This window comes from Meles meles, chromosome X (assembly GCF_922984935.1).
Source record: "Meles meles chromosome X, mMelMel3.1 paternal haplotype, whole genome shotgun sequence".
In the NCBI taxonomy this organism is placed as follows: domain Eukaryota; kingdom Metazoa; phylum Chordata; class Mammalia; order Carnivora; family Mustelidae; genus Meles; species Meles meles.
Genome location: NC_060087.1, coordinates 14,251,624 through 14,279,564, shown reverse-complemented (window position 1 = coordinate 14,279,564; position 27,941 = coordinate 14,251,624). Strand labels below are relative to the sequence as shown.

The 27,941-nt window shown below is 44.8% G+C and overlaps 1 pseudogene; it reads right to left on the bottom strand.

Moving 5' to 3' along the window:
* Positions 1 to 234: 234 nt before the first annotated feature.
* Positions 235 to 27,432, bottom strand: LOC123934550 (annotated as a pseudogene).
* Positions 27,433 to 27,941: the final 509 nt, after the last annotated feature.

The window sequence follows — 27,941 nt, the reverse complement described above, 5'->3', positions numbered from 1 at the left end:
CAAGAGCAAAAATTACAGGGTAAAACTTAGCGCCTGGGAGTGTCAAAGGAGGGGACAATGGGACTAGGCACAGAGCAATATGAATTAATGAACACAGGAAGGACAAGGATGGGGACAACAGTGAGTGTGTGCTGAAGAAGCTACTAGGAGAGGGGATCTGGTGAAAAGTCTGATCTTAGACAAGTACCTAAGCAAAGAAAAAATGGGACAAAATTTCCAAATCCCGCTGTGTACTTAAGAGTCACCCTTGCCATTGATACTGTCTCTGTCAACCTTTCCTTCCTCAACCTCTTTTTCATCATCCTTCACTCAACTCCAGCCGCTCACCCCCCGCCCCCGCCCAATCTTCATTATCATCATCATCCGGTAGGTCCCCCCTACAGCGGAGTCATCTGCTCCCCTGCACACTCCATCTTCACATCAGTCTCATCTTGCTGGAGAGCGGCTACTCTGCTCCTTGCCTGAATTGCCATTCTTCATCTCTACTCCCAGTTTGCTTTGTTCTTTTTCAGTGTTTTTTTCCAGACTTTCTAGTAGAGAACCTCTTTTCATTTTATCTGGGTCAACTCCTTCTTAATGATCCAGATTTGTAAGTAAATCCTCGCTGTCCATTCTTAGAACTCAAGCCATTGTTGCCCCTTCCTGAGGTGTTTCCTGACACACAGGGGCATTTTGAGGGAACTACAACCCGAGCAATAGGAGGAGGAGGAGGAACCCTATGCTAAGTAACTCTACTACATGTTATCCTAAGAATCCTGTTGAACAGGGGTGCCTGAGTGGCTTGGTGGGTTAAGCCTCTGCCTTCGGCTCAGGTCATGGTCTCAGGGTCCTGGGATCGAGCCCCGCATCGGGCTCTCTGCTCAGGAGGAAGCCTGTTTCCCCCTCTCTCTCTGCCTGCCTCTCTGCCTACTTGTGATCGATCTCTCTCTATCAAATAAATAAATCTCAAAAAAAAAAAAAAAGAATCCTGTTGAATGTCATAGTCCAAGTGAAAGGAGGAGCCATACAGCTCTCCTGCAGACCGTTTCACACGTGCTTCTCCTTGGATCACTTTTGGCTCTGGAGCCAGATTAATATTAATGTTAATGTTAATATTAATATATAAAACCTGGCCAGCTATCATTCTGCCATCCTCCCCGGCTACAGCAACACTTTTGCACATCAGGAAGAAATTTTTTTAAATGTTTTATTTATTTATTTAGTTGAGAGTGAAAGAGCAAGAAAGAGAGAAAAAGAGAGAGAGAGAACACGAACAGTGGGAGAAAGGGGCTGAGGTAGAAGGAGAAGCAGGGTCCCTGCTAAGCAGAGAGCCCAATGCGGGTCTCGATCCCAGGACCCTGGGATCATGACCCAAGCTGAAGGTAGACGCTTTACTGACTGAGTCACCCAGGCACCCCCCAGGAAGGAATTTTTAGAAAGATACCAATTAAAATGATAACAAGAGTACATAAGTTATCTAGGAATATGTCTAACAAAACTGTACAAGAATTCCATGGAATAAACTTTAAAATTTTATTGAAAGATGTTGAAGAAAACTAAACACACTATGTTCATAGATGGAGGAATTCAATACTATAAATAGTTCACTTTTTCAAATTGATGTATAAATTCAATAATCCCAACAACCTTAATCTTGGCATGCTGTTTCTAAAATATATATGAGGAGTAATACCCAAGGGTAACCAAGATGCTCCCAAAAAAGAGAAAGTAGGTGTTGGAATTTGACTCTCCAAATATTATATAAGTGTAGCAAAGACAGTGTATTCCTGATAAGCACTAGACAATGGAACAGAAAAGACACCCCAGATACAGACACATATATATGAAAACCTGATACATGGCAGTTTTAATTAGAACTGGGAAGGAAAAAAAAAGGAACTATTCAATATATAGTACTGGGAAAATTCGCTATCCCTAAGCGAAAAGAATGAAAACAAATCCCTACCTCACCATATACCATGCAAAATGAACTACTACCTTATTATACACATATATCCAGTTCAGATGGTTTAAGAACTTAAATGTGAAAAACAAAACCTAAAAACTTTGGGAAGAAAACATGAGGAAATATTCACGTGACAGCTCTGGGGGTAGGTAATGAATTCTTAAGACAGAAAAAGTTCAGGGGCATCTGCCTTCAGCTTGGGTCATGATCTCAGGGTCCTGGGATTGAGCCCCGCATCAGGCTCCCTGCTCAGTGGGAAGCCTGCTTCTCTCTCTCCCACACCCCTACTTGTGGTCTCTCTCTCACTATCTCTCTGTCAAATACATTTTAAAAAACTTCTAAAATAAAAAATAACACAGAAGAAGTTCAAACTTTAAAGATTGATACATTTAATTATATTAAACTTCAGGACTCCTTTACATAAAAAATCTTCATTAAGAGAGTGAAAAAAAATAGCCACAACTTGAGTGAGGATATTTGTAATACAGGTAACTAAAAAACAACTCTGTTTTTTAAATTAACATATAATGTATTATTTGTTTCAGGGGTACAGGTCTGTGATTCATCAGGCTTACACAATTCACAGCACTCACCACAGCACATACCCTCTCCAGTGTTCATCACTCATCCACCCCATCCCTCCCATCCCCCTCCCCTCTAGCAGCCCTCAGTTTGTTTCCTGAGATTAAGAGTCTCTTATGGTTTGTCTCCCTCCCTCGTTTTGTCTTGTTTCATTTTTCCCTCCTTTCCTCTGTGATCCTCTGTCTTGTTTCTCAAATTCCTTATATCAGTGAGATCATATGATAATTGTCTTTCTCTGATCCACTTACTTCACTTAGCTTAATACCTTCTAGTTCCAACCACGTTGTTGGAAATGGCAAGATTTCAGTTTTTGATGGCTGCATAATATTCCATTATATATATATACACCACATCTTCTTTATCCATTCATCTGTTGATAGACATCTAGGCTCTTTCCATGGTTTGGCTACTGGGGACATTGCTGCTATAAACACTGGGTGCACATACCCCTTCCAACCACTACATTTGTATCTTTAGGGTAAATACCCAGTAGTGTGATTACTGGGTCATAGGGTAGCTCTACTTTCAACTTTTTTTTTTAATATTTTATTTATTTATTTGACAGAGAGAGAGGTCACAAGTAGGCAGAGAGGCAGGCAGAGAGAGAGGGAGAAACAGGCTCCCCACTGAGCAGAGAGCCCAATGCGGGGCTCGATCCCAGGACCCTGAGATCATGACCTGAGCCGAAGGCAGAGGCTTAAACCACTGAGCCACCCAGGCGCCCCTACTTTCAACTTTTTGAGGAACCTCCATCTGTTTTCCCGAGTGGTTGCACCAGCTTGCATTCCCACCAGCAGTGTAGGAGGGGTCCCCTTTCTCTGCATCTTCACCAACACCTATCATTTCCTGACTTGTAAATTTTAGTGATTCTGACTGGTGTGAGGTGGTGTCTCATTGTGGTTTTTATTTCTATTTCCCTGATGCCGAGTGATATTGAACACGTTTTCATGTGTCTGTTGGCCATTTGGATGTCTTCTTTGCCGAAATGTCTGTTCATGTCTTCTGCCCATTTCCTGTTTGGATTATTTGTTCTTTGGTTGTTGATTTTGATAAGTTCTTTATAGATTTTGGATACTAGTTCTTTATCTGATATGTCATTTGCAAATATCTTCTCCCATTCTGTCAGTTGTCTTTTGGTTTTGTTGACTGTTTCCTTTGCTGTGCAAAAGCTTTTTATCTTGATCAAGTCCCAATAGTACATTTTTGCCCTTGCTTCCCTTGCCTTTATGATGTTTCTGGGAAGATGTTGCTGTGACTGAGTTCGAAGAGGTTGCTGCCTGTGTTCTCCTCAAGAATTTTGTTGGATTCCTGTCTCACATTGAGGTCTTTTATCCATTTTGAGTCTATTTTTGTGTGTTGTGTGAGGGAATGGTCCTGTTTCATTCTTCTGCATGTGGCTGCCCCATTTTCCCAACACCATTTATTGAAGAGACTGTCTCTTTTCCATTGGACTTTCTTTGCAGCTTTGTTGAAGATTAGTTGACCATAGAGTTGAGGGTCCATTTCTGGGCTCTCTATTCTGTTCCATTGATCTGTGTCTGTTTTATGTGCCAGTACCACACTGTCTTGATGATGACAGCTTTGTAATAAAGCTTGAAGTTTGGAATTGTGATGCCACTAACTTTGGCTTTCTTTTTCAATATTCCTCTGGCTATTCAAGGTCTTTTCTGGTTCCATATAAATTTTAGGATTATTTCTTCCATTTCTTTGAAAAAAAATGGATGGTATTTTGATAGGGATTGCATTAAATATGTAGATTGCTTTAGGTAGCATAGACATTTTCATAATATTTGTTCTTCCAATCCATGAGCATGGAACATTTTTCCATTTCTTTGTGTATTCCTCAATTTCTTTCTTGAGTACTTTATAGTTTTCTGAGTACAGATTATTTGCCTCTTTGGTTAGGTTTATTCCTAGGTATCTTATGGTTTTGGGTGCAGTTGTAAATAGGATTGACTAATTTCTCTCTCCTCTATCTTGTTGTTGTTGTATAGAAATGCAACTGATTTCTGGGCATTGATTTTCTATCCTGCCACTTTACTGAATTCCTTTATCAGTTCTAGCAGTTTTGGAGTGGAGTCTTTTGGGTTTTCTACATAAAGTCAAAATATCATCTGCAAAGAGTGAAAACTTGACTTCTTTGCTGATTCAGATGCCTTTTATTTCTTTTTGTTGTCTGATTGCTGAGGCTAGGATTCTAGTACTATGTTGAATAGCAGTGATGATAGTGGACATCCCTGCCATGTTCTTGACTTTAGTGGAAAAGCTCTCAGTTTTTCCGCATTGGGAATGATATTCACTGTGGGTTTTTCATAGATGGCTCTGATGATATTGAGGTATGTACCCTCTATCCCTACACTGTGAAGAGTTTTGATCAAGAAAGGATGCTGAACTTTGTCATGTGCTTTTTCTGTATCTATTGAGAGGACCATGTAGTTCTTGTTCTTTCTTTTATTATTTATTAAATTTTTATTAATTAATTTATTAATTAATTATTAACACTGCTTTGCAAATATTGAACCAAACTTGCAGCCCAGGAATAAAACCACGTGGTCGTGTTGAATAATCCTTTTAAGGCACTGTTGGATCCAATTGGGTAGTATTTTGGTGAGAAGTTTTGCATCCATGTTCATCAAGGATATTGGTCTCAATTCTCCTTTTTGTTGTGGTCATTGTCTGGTTTTGGGATCAAGGTAATGCTGGCCTCATAAAATGCATTTGGGAGTTTTCCTTCCATTTCTATATTTTTAGAACAGTTTCAGGAGAATAGGTATTAATTCTTCGTTAAATGATTGGTAGAATTCCCCTGGGTAGTCATCTGGCTCTGGGCTCTTGTTTTTGGGAGATTTTTGATGACTGCTTCAATCTCGTTACTGGTAATGGGCCTGTTCAGGTTTTCTATTTCTTCCTCATTCAGTTTTGGTAGTTTATATATCTCTAAAAATGCATCCAATTCTCCCAGATTTTCAAATTTGCTGACATATAGTTGCTCATAATATGTTCTTATAATTGTTTGTATTTCTTTGGTGTTGGTTGTGATCTCTCCTCTTTCATTCATGATTTTCTTTATTTGGGTTCTTTCTCTTTTCTTTTTGATAAGTCTGGCCAGGGGTTTATCAATCTTACTAATTCTTTCAAAGAACCAGCTCCTAGTTTCGTTGATTTGTTCTACTGTTTTTTTGTTTTCTATTTCATTGACTTCTGCTCTGATTTTTATTATTTCTCTTCTCCTGCTGGGTTTAGACTTTCTTTGCTGTTCTTTCTCCAGCTCCTTTAGGTGTAGGATTGGGTTGTATACTTGAGACTTTTCTTATTTCTTGAGAAAGTCTTGTATTGTTACATACTTTCTTCTTAGGACCACCTTTGCTGCATCCCAAAGATTTTGAACAGTTGTGTTTCCATTTTTATTTGTTTCCATGAATTTTTAAATTCTTCTTTAATTTCCTGGTTGACCCATTCGTTCTTTACTAGGATGCTCTTTAGTCTCCATGTATTTCTGTTCTTTCCAACTTTCCTTTTGAGCCTCCAATTCTTGGTTTCAGCTCAGGTCCTGATCTCTGGGTCGTGAGATCAAGCCCCACATCAGGCTCCATGCTCAATGTGTCATCTGCTTAGGGTTTATCTCTCCCTCTCCCCATCCCTTTCCCACCCCCCTCTAAAATAAATAAATAAATCTTTTTAAAAAGACAATATATATCAACCTAATGAAAAATTACACAAAAGACATTAACAAGTATTTCATAGCCAGGGAAACACAAATGACCCATACACAATGGAAACACTTGTGCATGTGCACCAGGAGAGGTATACAGCAATACACACAGCATCCTTATTTATAATAGGCAACACCTGAAAAAGCAAATGTCCAGCACCAGTAGAATGGATAAATCATAATACAACCATACCATGAAATACTGTACAATAGCAAAAATGGATAAACTATAGCCAGACCCATAAATGTGGAGGAACCACTCCAAAGCATAATACTGAGTGAAGTAAGAAATTCACAGAAATAAACGATTTTGCTTTGATCCCATTTGTGTGAAGTTCAAGAACAAGGGAAGCCAAATAATTTATGTTTTTTTATATTTCTACCTCTATCAGGGAAATGATGAACAAAACTAGAATAATGGTTTTCTGAGGTGAGGGACAGAATATTCTCAGTGAGGAGACACACAGGGGTTTCAGAGGTGTAGGGTGATGCGTGTTTAAGTACCTTTCTTTATTATTATTTCAACCGTGAACACACAATACATTGTTTTGTATGTGTGGGTTTTTTCATGCTACAAAACATAGGGAAAAATAAAACAGCTCATGTTTATTGAGCATTCCTCTGTGCCAGCCACTTTGCAGATGCTCTGTTTGAAGGAAAGGCTCCCATGCTTTTATTTTTAATGCTTCACCTCTTGTTTTCTGTTTATTGTTTTTTACTTTCAGGAGCATTTACCTAAAATAAAATAAAACATATTGTGCTTAAAGCACGTGGAAAATCATGTGATAATAAAAACAGTGAAGAAAATACTAATACTCAACTCAAGGAGAGTTTTGTCTTTATACTGAACACAGACCCTAAAACCATGTAATCTACTCACAGAGCCCTCTGAACCAAAAGGAGGGACATGAACAATCAGACTAGATCAAAGTTTCTCATCCTTGGCACTTTTGACATTTTGTGCTCGATCATTCTTTGTTGTTGTGTCTGTCCTGCGCACGGTAGGATGTTGAGCCGCGGCCCGGGCGTCCACTCACTCAATGCCAGCAGCCCCTCCTCCCCAAGTTGTGACAGACGAAATTGTCTCCAGACACTGCCAAGTGTCCCCTGGGAGGCAGAATCATCCCAGGCTGAACTAGATGGTCCTGGCACATTCAATGGAAGTATACAGACAGTGAACCTACCACGTGCCTCTTTCCTGTTCCCTTGTTAGTTCCCATTCCTTCTTTTATTTCCTTGACATTTATTGAAATACCTTCTCTTAGAACTCAGTGTTAAGTAGCTTTGCTTGTTATATCATCCCTCCAGGTTTCTGGAGGCTATTCACTCCAGCAGAGAGACTCCAGCGCAGAAAGAATCCCCCAGTTTATAATCACAGTTCTGTACTTCTTTATTTTCACATCCTTTTAACAATAAACAGGAAATTTATATATCTCAAGAAGATTCAAGGATGCATTAGTGACCACTTGTAGGTTTTCACTGACTTTACAGGAGGCCACTTAGGCCTCTCCAGCTCCAGGCTAATGCAGATTTTTTTCAAGTTTTGTTGGGTTTACTGTTTGAAGAGCTTTCACTTGTATAAATTGGGTGGCTGCTTTAATTGATTAAATCATAACCTGAGCTAAGTGGATGTGTTGAAGGCAAGGTTGACCTGTATTAAAAATTAAGGAAAGGACATTTTAAAAAGTTAATGCACGCACTTATATGCATGCATAGTTATTTTTTCTACTCACACACAAGAAAGCTTTTCAGTCTCTGCACATAGTAAGTGTAGGCTGCAGACTTCATCATGCCCTTTGGATGTTCATTTTCTTCATTTAGTCATTTTAAAGACTTTTTTCTAGCTGTGCGTGACTTGCTCTTTTTCTGTCCTTGCTTGTATTTTTAAATTGTTCATTTGCAAGGAATAAAAAGAAACTCCTAACTTGCAGTGTAATTGTGCGCAAGGAGTGTATTTTGGTCCCTGCCGCTGTGTCAGCCTCAGAGTCGGGATGCTGTTGCCATGGAGACAGAGATGTTGAACGGGTTTCATCACCTTTGCCCTGCTATTTAAAATCATACTCATAGCAAAGCTCTGCCAGACACAGGGCTTTTTCTGGTAGGTCAACCACCTCCTCCCTTTTCCTCTTTTAAAAACAACAACTTGGCAGATTAATGCCATTTTTATTTATGACTGTTATAAAATGTAATGTAAATACCCTCTCTCACAGGATGAATGGGTAGCTCTCTCTTTGTGTTGTCTTTTTCCAGCACGAAACCGAAATTCCTTGAGAGTTTGCCAAAACCAGTCCCTTTAATGGGTTCTACTCAGGGTTCTATCCTCTCTTGGTTTTCTGAAAATACCAGAGCAGTGGGTACAGAACAGAGAGAAGCCGAGGAAATTATAGGATGAGACAAGAACGATAGAAGGGAGGTTAATCACAAGCTTTTAAAATGTTTCAACAAACCCCACTGTGTTTGGGGAGTAGGCTACTCTCATACAGCCCTGGAGAGGAGTGGGCCAGTACTACCTTTCTGGAAGCAATTCAGTAATAAAAGCCTTAAAAATACCCTTGCCCCATCAATGACAATTCTAGCAAAATTTTCTAAGAGAACACACATGCAGGGAAACAAAGATTTGCCTACAGGATTATTCATCATGGTTTTATTTATACCAGTGGAAAACTGGAAACAACTAGTTTCAGAAACATGTCCATAAAAGGGGACTGGTTAAATTAATTCTAGTACATCACACAATGGAATACTAGGCAGCTGTATTAAATAATAGTGTGGCATCTATTTCTTAACCTGAAAAGCAGTTCAAGGAATGTCATTTAATGAAAAAAAGGGGCAAGTTATAAATCACTAAGTGTGTTAGTATTCCATTTAAAAAATAATTATAGAAACATACACATGTACATACAGGAAAACTGGAAAATTGTATGTCAAATTTTGGTTTGAGTGTACTTTAATTTCTTTTTTTCTCTATTTTGGAAGGTCTACAGGGACCACTACTTACATAATTTTAAAAGTCAATTAATAAAAAAAATTCATGCTTATGTATGTGCTATGGTGAGTGCTGTGAAGTGTGTAAACCTGGCGATTCACAGACCCGTAGCCCTGGGGATAAAAATACATTATATGTTTATAAAAAATAAGAAATAATAAAAAAATAATAAAAAATAAAAAAAACTTTCTAGGCAGTTTATTCTTTTGGACCGCACCAAATACAGCCAGTTAACTACAGTTAAAAGCATCGAACCCACTGAATTTGGAAACTCCTTTCAACCAGTGTCCAGATTAGCCCTCCAAGAAAGCAGGGCTGGCACTATCCATCACTTGGGCAGAACCCCTGGCTCTCCACTTAACGGCATCTGCCAGCCGCCGGGCCGGCTCTCCGCGCAGGGGAGGCACCAGCTGCCGTGAGAGCTGAGATGAGCTGTAGATGAGGGGATTTAATAGTCCCATCTCTGCCCTCTCGGCACCCTCTCATCGCGGATGCAGGGATGGGGTGGGAAATAAACCTTGAGCAAACCATAAATAAACTTGTGGCTAGGATGTGATTGTAACTCTCCATGCTCTCTCTCTCTCTCTCACACACTCTCACACACACATACACACACACACACACACACTCACGCACGCACACACATGTGCATGGGACTTTGTCATTACCAATGGCAGCTCTCTCCGATATGACAGGGCGGGAAGGGGGGGGGGGTAGATGAAGGAGTGAGGCTTCCTTTGTAACCTGTATTTATTTCCTTTCCTAATGGAGAAGTTTTTGTGAGTCCAAAGTGATGTGCAGAAGCATTTGATGTGAACCGCTAAGACCCGACCTCCGTGCTCATTACTCGCGTGACGTCCCCGCCCCCCAACTTCCTCCACACCAAAACAGCAAACAAGATCACTACTTGGGGCAGTGCAGAGCATACAACAGCCTAAACGATATTTCCACGACCTCCCGTAAGGCAGAGATACCGTATTCATGTGGAGATCTTGGAACTGCCTCGTGTAAGGAGCAGGCTTTCTGTCATCCCTTTGCTGCTCTGGGCCCCTGGAAGGGTGTGGCCTTTGTTATCTGGTGGGACGCAGAGCTCCCCAAGCTCCCCCTGGCCCGCCTTGGGACTTTACCCTGCGTCTTAGTACGTGAACTGCTTTCCGGGAGCCCGGAGGCGGGGTTGGGGTTGGGCAGGCGAGGCAAATCAAAGGCAAGATGCCCCATCAGGTTTCCATTAACTGGATTGTTTCAGATGGTAGCCCATAGCCCGAAGAACAGCAAGTGCTGCTTTGGATCTTGAAAAATACTATTGGCCAAAAGGTAGAAGATGGAAAGGCCTAGAACAAAGCACTAAAACACAAGGGAGAAAAGATATGTCCAGACTAACCACAAGGCAAACCGTTGCTTTTTGATTTCCCCAATATTGCTTTAGATATGGTACTTTTTGAAAAGGGTCAGAATGTATCCGTATTTCAGATTAGCCCAACAAAACTTTGCATAACCTCTCTGTACCTCACTCTTCTCTTCTGTAAAATGGTTACAGAAATAGAAACTGCTCCAGTGGCTTGTTCTGAGAGCGAAAGGAATTAGTGTGTGTAAATCCCTTCGAAGTGCCTGGCAGATGGCGAATGCTCGGTCATTACTGCTACTGCCGTCATCATCGTCTTTACTGCACGGCTCTCAGGACTGGGGCCTGAGTACTAAGTACTACCAGGCACTCTGCTGAGAGTTTTATGTGCAATAGTTGAATTTTTTTTTTTCGCTCCAGCCGTTCCATCGTAAGAACACTATTTATTCATTCATTCTCCCGCTGATGGACATGTGAGCTCTTTGGGGGGTTTTGGGCTATTTTTAACAAAGCTGCTGCGAACAATTTTGTACTTATTCCTTGCAGGACATATGCACCTTTTCTTTGGGGTACGTACCTTGGAGTGAAATCACTAGATCACTGTTCAGCGTTAGTAGATATTGCCGAATGGTTCCCAGATTATTGCCAATGCTTATTTACTAAGCATCTATTTTGTGGTAAGCACAGAGCGTAGGGATTCTGGAGCTGGAGGCTAAACAGGACACAGTCCCTACCCCACGGACTTAGAAAGGTTTCCCCCACTGGATAGCACTTGAAACAACTCGGCTTTCAGTCTCCCCTTTCCTCTCCCAGTGGAACAGCATGAGTACCACACACCCGACTGATGAGCCGAGAGGCAGGAAATATAAGCAGTGTTCCAGCATCACAGAGGAGGTTGGCAGCAGAACTACCATACGTAGAGGACCAGCAACAACAGATAAAAATGGTGACAACAACCGCACCCACAAAATCCCTCTCTTCCCTTCGTGTCTACCGCCGTGACATAAACCTTCCAAGGGAAGCCGTCCTCAGGTTTATGCAGTAGCAGGTCGTTCAGGCCCCCACTCGCCTTCATTAGACCAGTGTGCAGCATAGGACAGTGTATCTGAGACCCCACGGAGCTCCCGAAGCCCTTCTCGGTGCCCTTGAAAATCCCAGAACCGAGCTGCCTGACCTGATCCCTGACTCTGGGAGAAGACCAACAAGAGGAACCTCAGTAGCGACCTCTCCCTCCACCCAAGGAAACTAGGTAGCTTAACCAAAAAAGAGAGAAAATATCCGGGCACCCACAGGTAAATGTCCTAGTTGCCGCAGATTGATGCCTTCTAAATTCAACACAGGTCTGAACTGATACGAACCTTGGATGGAGGGAGTAGACCAGGGTTTCTCAGCCTTAGTGCCGCTGAGTTTTGGGTTGGCTGAACTCCACTGTCAGGAGCGTCGTGGGCATCGTGGGATGTTTGGCAACTTCCCTGGCTTCTACCCAGTGATGTCATTAGCACCACCTACCTCCCATTTGTGACAGCCAAAAATGTCTCCATACATTGCCAAAAGTCCCTTGGGGGACAAAATTGTCCCTGGCTGAAACCACTGGGATATACTTAACGTTAACAATGTGGGACAGTTGAATTTCTATCTTTTCCATCTTCTTACATCCTAGAGGTGGGGCCTAGTATAAAGCAAAAAGGCTAACATTTCTTTTTTTTTTTAAGATTTTTTTTATTTATTTGACAGAGATCACAAGTAGGCAGAGGGGCAGGCAGAGAGAGAGGGAAGCAGGCTCCCTGCTGAGCAGAGAGCCCGATGCGGGACTCGATCCCAAGACTCTGGAACCATGACCTGAGCCGAAGGCAGAGGCTTAACCCACTGAGCCACCCAGGCGCCCCAAGGCTAACATTTCATATCAAGGAACTTTGATACTCTCTAGATAAGTGTGGGGAACACTTGGTCTTTTACTTCTTTAAGGAAATTACACTAGAATGCTAATGTGCACTAATAAATAGAAAATCCCCTTTCAATTTTTGAAATGTCTGAATTATTCAATTGTTCAATATGATTTTATTTCAAATTCAGCAGAGTAAGTTCTTCCGTCACCTCTGCTGAATAGTGGCTTGCAATTGTATTTTGGTCATATATTAATAGATATTTTCAAAAGGTTTCGAGGTCTTTGAAGACAATTTCTTCTCATAAATGCTTTGTTCTTGTTGATATTGTTGATACGCATGATTTTCGCTCTCTCTGAAGGAAGGCGTTGGTAAACGCATGCTGAAATTTTGTTCGGACTCTAATTATGTTCGACTGGGTCAGAAGGGACTTCTTTTCCATGATGGTGAGGTCTTAACCATGTGGATCTATGTTAGGCAGCCAGTTTAAAGAAGTAATCACTGAGTGCCTACTCGGCGCCCTGCCCCCGGGGATGTAACGATGCATGCGACAGGCTCTGTCTGGGAGCATGCTGACCCTTTGGGGTACAAAGGGCAGTACTGAGTAATCAGCAGTGACTAGTTTTAGTTCTTGCTCTGCCAGCGGCCAGCTCGGAGTGCGCTGCAGGGTCACTTCATCTTCGTAGAACCGTCTATTAAATGAGATGAGCGGAGTAACTGAAATGGCAGTTTTGCCATTGGATTTCCAAGGCTTCAGATTCTAGGATTTGCAAGCAATCTCCCCTCCCGTCTCAGTGCAGTTTGGTGTGGGAGAGTGCGGTAATTCCAGTTTTTTACTTTAAAAACAGGCCCTATTTCCCCCTGTCTTCCACTTCTAATTCTCTTGGTCCTAGAAAAGAATTGCAAAGTATTCCACAATGGCATTCCCCAAAAGGTTAGTTTGCGATATTTTCTGACATCCTGCTCCATCTCTGAAAAGATCAAATAAGGCAAAACTTGACCTCCCTGCGTTCAAGGCCTTTTTGGGTAAATGATTTTCCAGTGCAATGAGAGATGACTTTTTTCTTAATTTTGAATAGATGAAAATAGACACCAATCAACAAACCTTTGGCTAAGGGGAAAAATCTCTTTAACTCACATTTTGCTTCAATTACGGGGAGGACAAAGGAGCACACAGCACCCTGTGCATGAATAGATGCTTCATTATTCAAAACAAGCATCAAAGAGCATTCCGTCCCCTATAGAAAATATGCAATCACTGTTTAATTCAATGGTAGGATGCAAATTTAAATTCCCAGAAGGGGAAGACTGTTAATGCCATTTAAATTGGTTGTAAATTACAGATAATACGCTTGAGACCCCCGAATACAGATTAGTGGAGTATTGCTTTAGGAATTCAATTCGACTTTGAACTTACTGTGTATTTATCTATGAAAAATAAAGCCATGACGGCTTGTTTACAGCTACATTTTATTGCCGATCTTTTTTATTTCTGAAGCAAATATTTCACTTTTAAATGCCAGGGTGATGGCACAGCATAATATAAGGAAATGCAATGATGTTAAAGACAGATTAGCACTCTCAGAGGCAGCCCTTCATTAAAAAACAAACAAACAAAACAAAACAAACCGAAGAGAGGAATTTAACCAAGAGATCACACTAGCTGACTTTTCTTTTGACTGCATTTCTGTCCGTGTTTCTACAGCTTAAAAATCCCACAATCAGAAGACAATTGTGAGTTTCGGAAATTAGAGGCTGTGATTATCTCTTGCTGCTCAGGTCTATCAGGCCATATAGAGGTTGTTTCTCATTTTCACCGAGTAACTGATCATGAGTGGGATGCCTGATGGGCGAGTCTTTGTTGGAAGAATTATTCCTTAAAAACAAGGTCTTTTCAGAAGGAGAAAGTGATAGATAAAAATGGACACTTTTCAGCAAAGCTTTCTGAGCTCCCAGCTTGAAGGGGAGCAATTTCCCTCCCAGTTCAGAGAAGTGAAAACGTTCCCAACCCGCCCCCCCACCAACCCCCGCCATGTGGTTTCATGTCTCAGGTAGGAAATAGGTTACTCGGGGTGATAGAAATAAATCAGCTTTGAGGCTCATGTTCTCTCTTCTGGCAGTCGGTGGGGCGTGTTTTTATTTTGTGTACGTGTGTGTGTGTGAAACTGAAAGGTATTTTGAAAAAGTTGCCATTGATATATATATACACAGAATGCAGCCGAGCTGCAGAACAATGGAGGAATGCCTAATTCATTATGCCAGAAAATGGATCGTTACCATCAATACCACATGGAGTTAATCATTTCCAAAGAAGTATAATGCCAAGCTCTCCATAACACTGCACCTAAATGGAGTAATGTTTTATTTTTTTCTTTGATCTGTCAAAGGTACTTCAAGCTTTGCCAGGACCTTAGAGACACATCAACATTTCATTGTATAGTTCCAACGAATTACGCAGACCTTGTGATGTCACAGAGGTTAATTGAATTTTTTAAATCGCCAGGATTATTTTGTTTACTCGTCGTTTGTTTATGCCTTATGAAATAACACAGAGCTTGACACACACACCCATTTCTTTTTCTGGCTGTTTGCGTTTATGTTAAACAGGCGTTTTTTTCCTCTGTGCCCTTAAGGGTAAGGATGAAGACCGCCGTTTGCAGCCGGGGGCTTAAAGACAAGGTGGGTAAGACTGAGCTAATCCGCTCAGGGGACTCCACAGAGTGTGTGTGTGTGCGCGAGGGGGCAGATTGGTGATTTAGGATCTTGTTGCCTTGTCCCTCACAGGCTTTGGATCACAACAATCCTGATGCACAGAAAAAGTGAAGGAGGAGTCGCTGGTTTCTGTTCCTAAAGCCCTGGGTGCTCTGTGCCTCTGTTTGGCTTTAAACCTTATCGGGTGAGGCTGGAGGCCCGCCCCTGCCCGTGCTGAGCCCACCTGTGCTGGCCGGGAATGGTTAGCACAGTCATGGCCATTTGTTTGTTCTCCGTCTCTTCTGGGCCTGGGTTTGGGACAAGCACACTCTTTTCTGGGAGAAGCCACTGACCAACATTCTGCTGCGGTGGGGGGGACCTGCTCTAGGTCCCCATAACCTGGCCCCCAGCCCGCTAAACTAACAGGAACAGGGAGGCAGGGCAGAGCAAGTGACCGACTCCAGGGCCCGAGACCTGGGTTCTTGACTGGCCTCTGTCGTCTTTCCCATGAGATCTCTAGGCCTCGCTGGAAAATGATGTTTCCTCATCCTGAAAGCGAGACGGGCCCTTCATTTGAACTAATCTTGGGTGAGAGCCCTTAGCACCTGCTGGACTCTGCCCTGGATCCTGGACAGAGAGAGAAACAAGACATTCCTTTCCTTAAGGCATTCGAGGTGGAAGAGTGTATGTCGGGAAGGGTGTAGACAAAATAGTAGGCAAATAGTGATAATAAAATGCAGTAAGTTCTCTTTAAAAAAATTTTTTTTTTTTTTAAAGATTTTATCCATTTATTTGACAGAGAGAGAGAGAGAAAGCACCAGAGAGCACAGGCAGGGGGAGCTGCAGAGGGAGAGGGAGAAGCAGGCTTCCTGATCAGCAGACAGCCCCATGTGGAGCTTGGTTCCAGGACCCTGGATCATGACCCAAGCCAAAGGCAGACGCTTAAATGACTGAGCCACCCAGGCGCCCCTAAAGATAGATAGATAGATTGATTGATTGATTGATTGAAGAGAGGGAGAGAGGAAGAGGGAGAGAAGCAGATTCCCCACTGAGCGCAGAGCCCATGGGGCTCAATCCCAGGACCTGAGATCATGACCTGAGCTGAAATCAAGAGTCGCTTGCTCAACAAACTGAGCCACCCAGGTGCCCCAAAATTTGGTAAGTTCTTAACCCTGGTATAAACAGAATATTGTCAAAGCCCAGCGACAGCCAGCTAGATTTAAGGTCACTTCTGTCCATCCATTAAGAATGTAGGCTTTGGGATGCCTGGGTGGCTCAGTCAGTTAAGCAATTACCTTTGGCTGAGGACATGATCTCAGGGTCCTGGGATCGAGTCCTACATCCAGCTCCCTGCTCAGCGGTGCATCTGCTTCTTCCTCCGCCTCTGTGATCTCTCTCACGCTCACTGTCTCTCAAATACATAAATAAAATCTTTTAAAAAAAGCATAGGCTTTGAAGCCAGACCACTTGGTTTCGAGACCTGCCTTCACCCTTACTAGCTGTGTGACCTTGAGCAAGTTACTTAACCTCTCTGTGCCTTACTTTCTCACCTTTCAAGTGGAGGTGATCATAGTACCTGCCTCTTTGGGTTATTCAAGCAATTAGGACAGTGCCTGGCATGCAATGAACCCTACGTATGTTCTTATATAGTGATAATATTTGAGAATTCCCACAAGTCCATGGGGCTGTGAAGGAAATAGTGGATGAAAGGGAATCCTTAACTTTCACAAACCAGAGCTGCATTTCCGAGAGAATGAGGATGAATGTATATTCTGTACTTATTAGGTGGCCAGATGGTTCCCTAACACCCCTGCATCCCTTGGATGCCCGTAAGTCAAGGTCCAGGCTGCCACAGGAGCATTGGGCATGGTTAGGAGCGTTTGGCACATGGTTAAGGGTGTTCTGCATTAAGACTAGGGAAGGACCGGGGCGCCTGGGTGGCTCAGTGGGTTAAGCCGCTGCCTTCGGCTCAGGTCATGATCTCAGGATCCTGGGATCGAGCCCCGCATCGGGCTCTCTGCTCAGCGGGGAGCCTGCTTCCCTCTCTCTCTCTCTGCCTGCCTATTTACTTGTGATCTCTCTCTGTCAAATAAATAAATAAAATATTAAAAAAAAAAAAAAGACTAGGGAAGGACCGTTTTCATTCTTTGATCTGCATCCGGCTCCCAGAGAACACACACAGAGAAGCTAACCATCCCCTTGCCCACCCTGCTAGGTCAGACCGTGGGAGAGAAGTCTGGAGCAGGAACATTTTTGGTCCTCACTGACTCCCATGTCTGAGAAGGAAAACAGGAGGGCGGGTGAGTCTTTATGCTTACAAGTTGCAAAAATGAAGCCAGAACTTGGCCCTGGTGGGAATGAGGGCCATGGGGCTGGCTGGATGTCAGTGGACTCAGGCCAAGTGCGGCCAGCTGTGGGCTGCCTGGGAAGGTCCTTCTGGAAAGTGGGATGCAGAGAGAGAGAGAGAGAGGGGGAATTGGGGAGGCTCAGGAGACCGGAATGGGGTCTCGATGGGGAATTTGAGAGAAAGGAGACCAGGTTAGACCTTAGATATATGACACGGAGAAGGGCAGGAAAACAAGCCACAGTAAGCACACACGTGCGATGAGCACAGAGCAGAGAGGGTCAGACTCGTGGGAACAGGGATATGCTGGTAAATATTTAACACCGGCCCCTTTGGGAAGGCGGGCAGGGAGGGCACTCCTTCACAGGATCTGCGGATTTCCTAGCGTGAATCCAGCCCCTGGGGCTGCTTTCTTGCCACTGGTGTGATACCATCCGAAGCAGAGTTGGGAAGAACTGCCCCGTGGCTCCGGTCCCATGTTATTTCCACGTGCACGCGTGCAGTCGAAATTCAGATAACCTCAAGTGCCTGGAGATAGTAAAGTAGAGCAAAGGAATGAGGAAGTAATGAGTTTTGAGTATTTATTACCTTAGCTTGAATATAATTTTTTCATCGTACATTTCTAGAGCTTCCTTTTAAGTAATGACCATCATTTACAGCTGGGGTGAAATTTTGTGAAAATTTAACAATTGGCCTTTGGAAGCTGGCTCCAAAGCAGCATGGAAATACACATCCTCCTCCTAATATCTAGATCATAGGCTTCTTGTGAGGGTCAGAAAAGCATGTGGAAGCATTTCAAGAACTGTAAGCGGCATGTACATAGTACATACGAAGAGAAATTATTCTCACGGGGACAGGATAACCTCGTGGTCAGGAAAGCAGTATCTGGAAACGGCCTGCCCAAGTTTGAATCCTGGCTTCACTCTTCCGAGGTGCATGACCTTGTGCATATCTTTGCCCTCTCTGAGCCTCTGTTTCCCCATCTGGAGAGTTTCTGTGAGGCTTGGTTAGTATTACAAAGTACCTAGAACACGGTAAGCACAGTAAGCACCTTTTAAGTCTTGACCGAAATTGTTTATCAACATGAACAGCAGTAAGACTGCAATTCTTCCAGACCCAGAAGGCCTTTTAACTGGGAAGCCCAAGATCTTAGCCTCCACTCCCAACCCCAGCTTGGTTTTAAAGAGACAGCTCTTCTCGGGGTAACAGACTTGCTACTGTACTAACAGCCCGCGCTTTTTAGATAACGAACCCTGAGGCCTTTGGGGGAGATAAAAGATACTGCTGGAATCAGATTCCACGGTCACTCACCCTCCCAGTCACTCTCGTAGCAGGAGGGGAAGAGAGTGATCTTATTACCGGCCTAGCTGGCTCACTTGCTTCAGTCCTGACCCAGGCAGAGGCTGGAGCCAGCCCAGGGCAGAGCCCCATAGTAGGAGGGGCCATTAGTCGCCCCAAAGAAGCTGGTCATTGACTGGCTCAAGGCCGGAAATGGCAGCAGATGCTGCTCACCACAGGCCCTGGGGCTGGGCAGAGTAAGAAAGCAGATCAGCAGGACGACAGAGATGGAGAGGGACAGCACGCTGAGGCAGGGGACAGGAGCCGTGGCTGCCACAGCAACCACGGGCTGCTTCAAGGAGTTCAGCGCCCAAGGCAGAAGGTTCTCAGGCAAACAGTCAGAGTCAGGGACAGATTTCGGTGGGCAAGGAAGAAGGTGGTTAGGAAGGTCGTCAGAGTCTCCTCACCAGGGACAAAGAAGTCAGGTCCCATGAGAGAGAAGAATGGAAAGGCAGAAGCGAAGAGAGGCTTCTTCCACAAGGCAGGCTGCTAAGGCCAGGTTTCTTCCTGCTCGGGCCCTGCAGCCATCACAGAGTCCCGAATTCCATAGAGTGAGTCAGAACCAACATATCCTTTTTCTTAACAAACTAGAAGAGAGTAGAGTGTGGTATAGATTGCCTGGATGCTCATCAGCCCCATTTCCCCTTCTTGGGTGCACAGACTGTTCCCCTATGGCCCTTAGGGTTAGGTGGGAACCACGTGACCGAGCTTCGTTCTGGCGGTGGAGTGTAGACGTAAGTGATATAAGCCACTGGGGAGCCTGATCATAAAATCCTTCCAGGGACTCTCCCTGATGCCCCCACCCTGCCGTCACCCTACTCTTTCCCTCCCCCTGCCCTTTCCTTCCTGCCGTGATCCTGTGTGGAAGGTGGTGGTGTTGTAACATAGAGTCTGGGTCTCGGGGGTGGGGAAAAGCCCACTAAGGAGAGCCGGCTGATCTGCACTGGGCCAGGATGTGGACCAGAAATCAACTCGTATTTTGTTAAGCCGCTGAGGTTTCAGGCCCTTTTGTTTCAGCATCTAGTAAGCACTGCCCTAATAAGAAGAGCAGAATAAAATGGAATGAAGGGGAAAGGAAGGAATATAACGGAATAAATTACAATACAACAGAATAGAAACTGTCTGGCTGCATTACAGGTAATAAGTAAATTTGTTTGGTGAAGCATTTGTTTCAGTTCATATGTATACTACTTCTCAATATAAATTTTGTTTTCTGCTGGGGGGAAAGGTGAAAAGAAGAAGCTTTAGGTAAGATAGGGACTACATATCCAATACCTTTTTAAGTATGGACTCGCTAGGCACTTACTAAGGGCTCTGTGTATTCATGGTGCCTGCCCAAGCCACTTTCTCTTCCACTGGGAATAGCATCCCAGTCTTAGTCTTTTTTTTTTTTTTTTCCCCAAAGTAGGCTCTGTGTCCACCGTGGGGCTTGAACTCATGACCACGAGGTCGAGAGTCATGTCTACCCACTGAGCCAGCCAGGTGCTCCTTGGTCTTAGTCTCATAGCTTATGTGGGGCCGGCTCTACCTTTTGATTTCTTGTTTTTTTTAAAGACTTTGTTTATTTATTTGACAGAGATCACAGGTAGGCAGAGAGGCAGGCAGAGAGAGAAACAGGAGGAAGCAGGCTCCCCGCTGAGCAGAGAGCCCGAGGCAGGGCTTGATCCCAGGACCCTGGGATCATGACCTGAGCCGAAGACAGAGGCTTTAACCCACTGAGCCACGCAGGTGCCCCCGGCTCTACCTTTTGAAATCAGGGTGAAGGATGCGTGTGTGAAGCCTGGTCAGTCGAGGTGTTCCATTCTGGAAAGTCTCAGAGATTGGTTCAAGGATGAACACATGAGCCAAGTTGGTCCACTCAGAGCTAAAATTAGGACTTTGGCTGGAGTGATCATGAAAAGAAGTGTTTCATTTTTTTCTGGATCTGGAGCTTTGGGGTTATAAATCTTTGGGGATATAAACCACAGGTGGCCTTCTTGCCATCACAGGGGAAAACTGGCCTGGGAAGAGAACCATCACTGAGGAAGGTAGAGCTGGAGATTGAGCAAGACAGAGGCCTGATGACATCTTTCGAACCCCTGGATCTAGCCGTGCCTGAAGTCATCCCTATAGTTTTTAATTGAATGTATAAATTCAGCAACTGCCTTCTTCTAGATTGCATTGGGACTTTGACAGGTGTGACTGAAAGAGACCTGAGGCTGTGGTGTTCCACATCATTAAGATGTCACTACCTTGGTAAAATGGGCCTCAGAAAAGGATTAAAGTAGAAAACAGCTGCTTTGCCAAGGAATAGTGGTTTTTTTTTAAAATATTTTATTTATTTATTTGACAGAGAGGTCACAGTAGGCAGAGAGGCAGGCAGAGAGAGAGGGAGAAACAGGCTCCCCACTGAGCAGAGAGCCCGATGCGGGGCTCGATCCCAGGACCCTGAGATCATGACCCGAGCCGAAGGCAGTGGCTTAAACCACTGAGCCACCCAGGCGCCCCAGGAATAGTGGTTTTAATCACTGAAGAATCAGGCCTTTGACATATGGGAAAAGTATAAGGTAAAATCAAGGAGATACTAGTTTTTCTTGTTTTCTGTTTTAAGAGGCTGAAGAACAGATGAATACCATTAGAACTAGCAATATATTTCTCTTCATGTTTTCAACACTTATTTATTGACCCCCTTCCGTGTACTGAAACTTTTTTAGGCTCTGGAGATACGGCACTGAGTAATGACCGAGCAAATTTCTTCTGAAGAGCTTACTATGTGTCAGACCCTGTTCTAAGAACTTTATGCTTATTAATTTTATTTGTTCTTCATATCTACCCTATCAGGCAGATCACTATTATTCTTTCCCATTTTAGAGATGACAAAACTGAGGCCCAGAGCAGTTAAGCTAGGAAGAAGCAGAGTTAGTGTTGAACCTTGGGATACTCGCTTCAAGTCCGAGTCTTAAACTCAGTAAACCATACTGCTATGTCCTTACTCACTCTGCACTCACAGCTGTTCCTACAAAGGACCGTCCTCGAAGTCTCTTAGGATCTCTGAGTTTCTTCCTTCAGAATTCAGGTTAACAAAGTCTGACCTTGACTTTGACTTGAACTGTAACATCACTTGTTGAATTCCAGGCACTGCTCATTTTATCTTTCTGAAATTGGCCTAAGTTCCAGCTACTCGTATGTGTGACCCTGTGTGTGGGGAGGATAAAAAGTCTCTCACAGACACAGTTTAGTCTAGTGGTTAAGAGCATAGATTTTGGGGGCGCCTGGGTGGCTCAGTGGGTTAAAGCCTCTGCCTTTGGCTCAGGTCATGATCCCAGGGTTCTGGGATCGAGCCCTGCATCGGGCTCTCTGCTCTGCGGGCAGCCTGCTTCCTCCTCTCTCTCTCTGCCTGCCTCTCTGCCTACTTGTGATCTCTGTCTGTCAAATAAATAAATAAAATCTTTAAAAAAATTTAAAAAAAGAGCATAGATTTTGGACTCCTCTTAGACACTGGGTTCCAATTTCTGCTCTGCCATTTTCTGGCTGCGTGACCTTGCAGATGTGACTGACCCTCTCTGAACTTTTCTTTACCTTGGAAATGGGGTTAATGATTCTAATTCATCCAGTTGTTGCACAACTGGAATAAAGCAATAAAATGCCTGGGGCAGAGTCAGCACCCAGTAAATGCTGGTTGTTATAGCTGCCTTTTTTTTTTTTTTTTTTTTTGGCTCTCAGCTCCTTGTTTGTAGAATGAGGAGCTGGGCAAGATGCTCTCTGAGGTCTCTGCTGGCATATGTTTGTGTGACTCGTATTTTCCAAATGCTAATTTGGGAATGGCAAGTTCCCACTGTCATGGTTTTTCTTTTTAAAGAATTATTTTCTGTTGTGTCTCCGTAAGATTGGGCTTTTCAGGCTAGTTTGCAGCCAAAGGAGCTTTAAGCCTTTCATATGACATCATAAATTGGTGCCCATAAAAGTGATGAAATGCCATATCCCAAACCAGTGAGGAAGAGAGTTCTAGAGGCCAGTGGTTCTCATCCAAATCTAGGTCTTCTCTCTCTGGTGGGGGAGGGCGGGTTGGTTTCCCAGGTCCTTGACCCCTCTGGCAATGCTGGAGGGACGCTCCCATCCCCAAGTTAGAGGGTTTGGCACTTGGGGGTGGGGACGGGCCTAAGGGGAAGAAGCAGGGGAGGGGCGGGGAAAGACCAGAGGAGGAGGGGTGAGCAACAAAGGAAGGGAGGGGCGGCAGGGGAGTCTGGGTGCGCAGAGGCCAGAGGAGAGGAGAAAAAAGAAGAGAGGAGAAGCAAAAGAGGATGAGGACGTGGGGAGGGAAAAGAGAGGGAAAAGAGAGGGAAAGACTAGGACTCAACTAGAACATGGGCAAGGGAGGACTGGGGGCCATGAAGAACGGGGCAGACTGATTAGGGAAGTGAGCTCAGAACTTGCCATGAAATGTTCCGTCTGTTGTGGTAGAAGTTGATTTCTGAACCATACCATTGGAAACCACAGAACAGATTAAAAAATAGGAGACCATATTGGGTCAAGGAAAAATTAATGACCATAGAATGTTCCCTTTTTTTAAAAGATTCTATTTATTTGTCAGAGGGAGAGCACACATAGGCACACAAGCAGGGGGAGCGACAGGCAGAGGGAGGAGCAAGCTCCCTGCTGAACAGAGAACCTGATGGGGAACTCTCTCCCAGGACCCTGGGATCATGACCTGAGCCGAAGGTATATGCTTAACTGACTGAGCCACCCAGGGACCCCCATAGATAGAATGTTTCTTAAAATCAAACTATCAGGATGCCTGGGTGGCACCCAGTCAGTTAAGTGCTCGACTCTTGATTTTGGCTCAGGTTATGATTTCAGGGTCCTGGGATGGGGCCAGCGTCAGACTCTGTGCTCAGTAGGGAGTCTGCTTGAGATTCTCTCTTTCCCTCTGCCCCTCCCCATTCATCCGCCAGACCCGCCCACACTGGTTGCATTCTCTCCCCCCTCAAATAAATAATAAGTAAATCTTTAAAAGCCAAACGATTATAATGCCATTGACTTCTTTTCCACTCTGTGGAGTCACTCCCAAATCGTGATTTATTTACTGTTGAAGTGCATAACCAAACGTAATGCCAACCAAAAAATAGGTGGAAAAGATGACACGTCTACACTTCTCAGAGAGACACTCTTCAGTGGGATGAATTTTCCTTCCTTCCTTCACTTTTTTATTGCTTTATCTGCCAGTCACTCATTGGGCACCTCTCCTGTGCCATGCCCCATGGTAGATGGTAGGGATTCAGAGACAACTAAGACACATTTCCTGTCCTGTGGAAGAATGAAAATAGAGTGCCAGTTTGGGCATTCCTCCCATTCAGATGTGGACGACCATATCCCTTCCCCTTGAATCTTAGCTGGCCTTTACGACTTACCTGTAACCTAAAAAATAAAGTAACATATGAGGTTGGATTATAAAAGGTAGTACAGCTTCTGTTTTGCTTTCTGGAACATTCACACTTCGAGCTTGAAGTGCCACGAAAGAAATTTGACAGCCCAAGGCCACTGTGGCGTGCGGAAACCCAAGGAGCTACACGAAGAGGCCGTGTGCATATGTTCTGATTCATAGACCTGGCCGATATCCCAGCCAACAGCCAGGATCAACTTTCAGATGTAAGTGAATATCCTCCCGGTCATTCCAGCCCCCAGCCACTCAGTCACGTTCAACCACTGGGTCTTCCTAATTTAGAGCCCAAACCGCATGATGCTGAGGCAAGCCATTCCTGCTCTGGCTGTCTTTGAATTGCTGACTCACAGGGTCCATGCGTGGACAGAGTAAGTGTGGATTTATGTCACTAAGGTTTAGGGTGCTCTGTTATGCAGTAGTAGTAGTAATTGGAACAATTTCTAGTGATCGTCCCAGATAAGCCTGGAGACATGGTTATTGAATTATAACACTCTGGGGACAGAGTGTTCTTCATGATACTTGCTGGGACTCACAGCAGTCTGAAGAGTTACTGTCCTCAGAAAGTTGATGGCCTGACATGGGCAGAGCCAACCCAAGGGGCTTAACACTTAACAACCAAAATTTGCCAAGGAAGCCAATAATCTGGTCCTTTAAGAAGCTTTATCAATGCAGCAGCCTAAAAACAACAACTAAAGCCCTTCCTTACACCATGATTCAGGGATATGCCAACTGCTTAAACTCATTTTCATGTCCCACCAGTCTGTGTTTTCATAGAACATAGATACTGACCCATGAAAGCCAAGCATTGCAGAAAATGTGATCTACCATAGACTCATACAATGCTAAATCTATAGGAGGCTTATAGATAATTTGCTCTAGGCCACACACACTTGCCCATTGAGGAAATTATTGAGGTCCAGAAAATGGGGTGCCTGCTGGTGGCCATGTTCCAGGACGCAGGGCCCCTACCTTATTTCTCTCCAGCCTCCTTTCCCTGTGCATCAGGGAAAGCACTGTAGTCAAGGTGGTGGCAGGTAGAAATTCCAGGCCCGTATCATGGGGTCTAAGAGAGCTGGGAAGAGTCTCAGTTACGCTACTGACTAGCCATGCGAATGTGGCCCTGTTACTTAATTTCCCTGAGCCCCCAATTTCTCATCTGTAAAAGGAGGGGTAATGACAGCACTTTCCCCACCAGGATTCCTCGTGGGAGTTCAAGGAGATGAGGCACAGGACGGACATCGCTTTATGCCTGGTCTGGTCTGTAGGAAGCACTTAGAAAGGCCAGATCATTCTAGAATGAAAACTTTTGGACTATACCTGGAAGAAGGGGTCTTTGGGCTGAGTGAGAAAGTTTGATTGATTTTTTTTTTTTTTGGTCGAGTTTGAGGGTGACCGAAGGGCGGCCAGGCCAGCACTGCCGCCGGCCTTCTGGGAGAAAGAGGCACCTGCTGGCCTCAGCTGAGCATTGGGGAGGTGGCTGAGTTGTGGACGCCATGCTCTGGATGCTGGCAGACAACTCGTTGGCTTGTCCCTTCTGAGACCTTCCCCTCCACCTGTGAATGACATTTCAACTCCTCTAGGCCAGATGCACTTCGATCTGATTCCTTCCCCCCGCCTTCATCCTCCTCGTCGCCCCCAGACTGGAGGGTTCCCTGTGTATGTCCGTCAGGGGCTGCAGTATGGTCAGCTTCCTGCCTCCTCCTGCCAGTGAAACCCCAGGGGAGCAGCACAGGGCACCCTGGCGGAAATAAAAATCCAACTGCTCCGCTCTGGCTCCTGGCACTTCCAAGAACCCTGGTGACCTCAAATCCCGGAGCAGCCTCCAGAGCTCAGCTCGAAAGCAGGGGAGGGAAGCGCTGGGGGCCCCAAACAGAAGGAGCTGAGAGGACAGCCCAAACGAACATTCCTCTCTAGGTGCGTGGAATGGCTCTTATGTCAGGAACGGTGCCAAACCCCCGAGAGAAAGGGCTTAATCTCCTTTGGGCTCTCTGAGGTCCACGCAGTCATTCGTGAAAATGTCTTACAGTGTACAGTGTTCCCGGCATCATCTTTAGCCCGCAGGTTGGGTACCAAGATGAACAAAATGGCGATGGACCTGCTCTCTTCCAGCTCACAGTCTTGGGGAGAGGCCAGACTCAGAAACAACAACCACACAGTGTGATCAGTATTGAATTAGCCAGATGTGTGATGATAGCCAGGGACACAGAGGATGTGGCTGTTGGTACTCTCAGAGGTTGAGGGAGGGGTTAGGAAGTCTTTATAGAGGAAGCGGCGTTCTAACTGGGTGCTCAGCGATGAGCAGGGCTTGGCTAAAGCGGAAAGTGTGATCCAGGTCTGGGGATCAGCATGTGCAGAAAAGGACAGCAGTCAGAAAGAACTGTGTCTGGGGGAGCACAGAGCACTCGGTGGGAAGGGAAGGAGGTGAAGGGAAACGAGGCTGGGAAAATGGCTGGGGGCCACGCTTGAGAGCCCTCAGCTTCGTAGACAATCTTGGCGGTAATTTATCCCAGAGGCAGGTGGAGCTTCCGAAGGTTATGGAGCGGGGGAGTAACATGCGGCTTTGTATCTCAGCAGGATACTGCTGCTCCCAGGGTAGATGGTGAAGCAGATGGGTCTGAATTAAGTGCAGGGAGACCATTCAGCAGGCTCTGGCTTCATCCAGGCAGGAGAAGATGGAGACATGTGGCAGAGACCCGCGGGACAGAGGCTGGTGGAGTTCTATCTAGCAACAGCCTGATCGGATTTAACTTACACACACTCTCTCTGCATCCCCCAGACCCTGACGAACTGCAAGTGCTCCATAAACACTTGTTGTTTTTTTTTTAAAATATTTTATTGATTTGACAGAGAGAAATCACAACTAGGCAGAGAGGCAGGCAGAGAGAGAGGAGGAAGCAGGCTCTCCGCGGAGCAGAGAGCCCGATGCGGGGCTCGATCCCAGGACCCTGGAATCATGACCCGAGCCGAAGGCAGAGGCTCTAACCCACGGAGCCACCCAGGCGCCCCTCCATAAACACTTGTTAAAGGAATGAACAAATGTGGAACATTTTACCTTCCAAGGACTCCCACGATGTGAATCGGAGACTTTGTGAGACCCCAGGTTGTCCTTGGATCTCGACCTCCTGGTGTCGAATGGAGAGGCTTCAGTCTGCAGCAGGGCGAACCAGGGCTGTTGCTGTGCCCTGGTCATTCTAGGTAGCAAGAGGCTCATTGTTTAGGAGGGCAGTGGAATCGGGCCATGAAGTTTCCCTGGCATCTATAGATTTTGTACGGAGGTCAGAGAAGAAGGAGCAGAAATCAGTCCGATGATTTTCACCATGAAGCCAAAGTGCTATGGACCTGGGTGTTTGCTGTCTTCCATCCTGTCTCTCATAGTTCCAGGGTCCCTTGGGAGCTGTTAGCTCACTTTTGTGTATGTTAAGTCCTGGATGGAGGGAAGGTCTCGCTTTGGCCACCCCTTAGGAACAGGTCCAGAGACAAAGACTCAAATGCAAGTTGCTCATGTGAAAGGCGGTCCCGGGAAACCCTGGTCAGAAAGTGAAGGCATGGGAAGGGCTGAGAAGGAAGCCACAACAGCATGTGCCAGTAAGCCAGCTCCATGTGAGTTCTTGGAGGTCAGCCCACTCTCTCAGGAGGGAACTCTCAAGGGTAGTGTTCGAGGCATTCCAGACTTATCCCAGCAGCAGGAGGAGAAAGCTG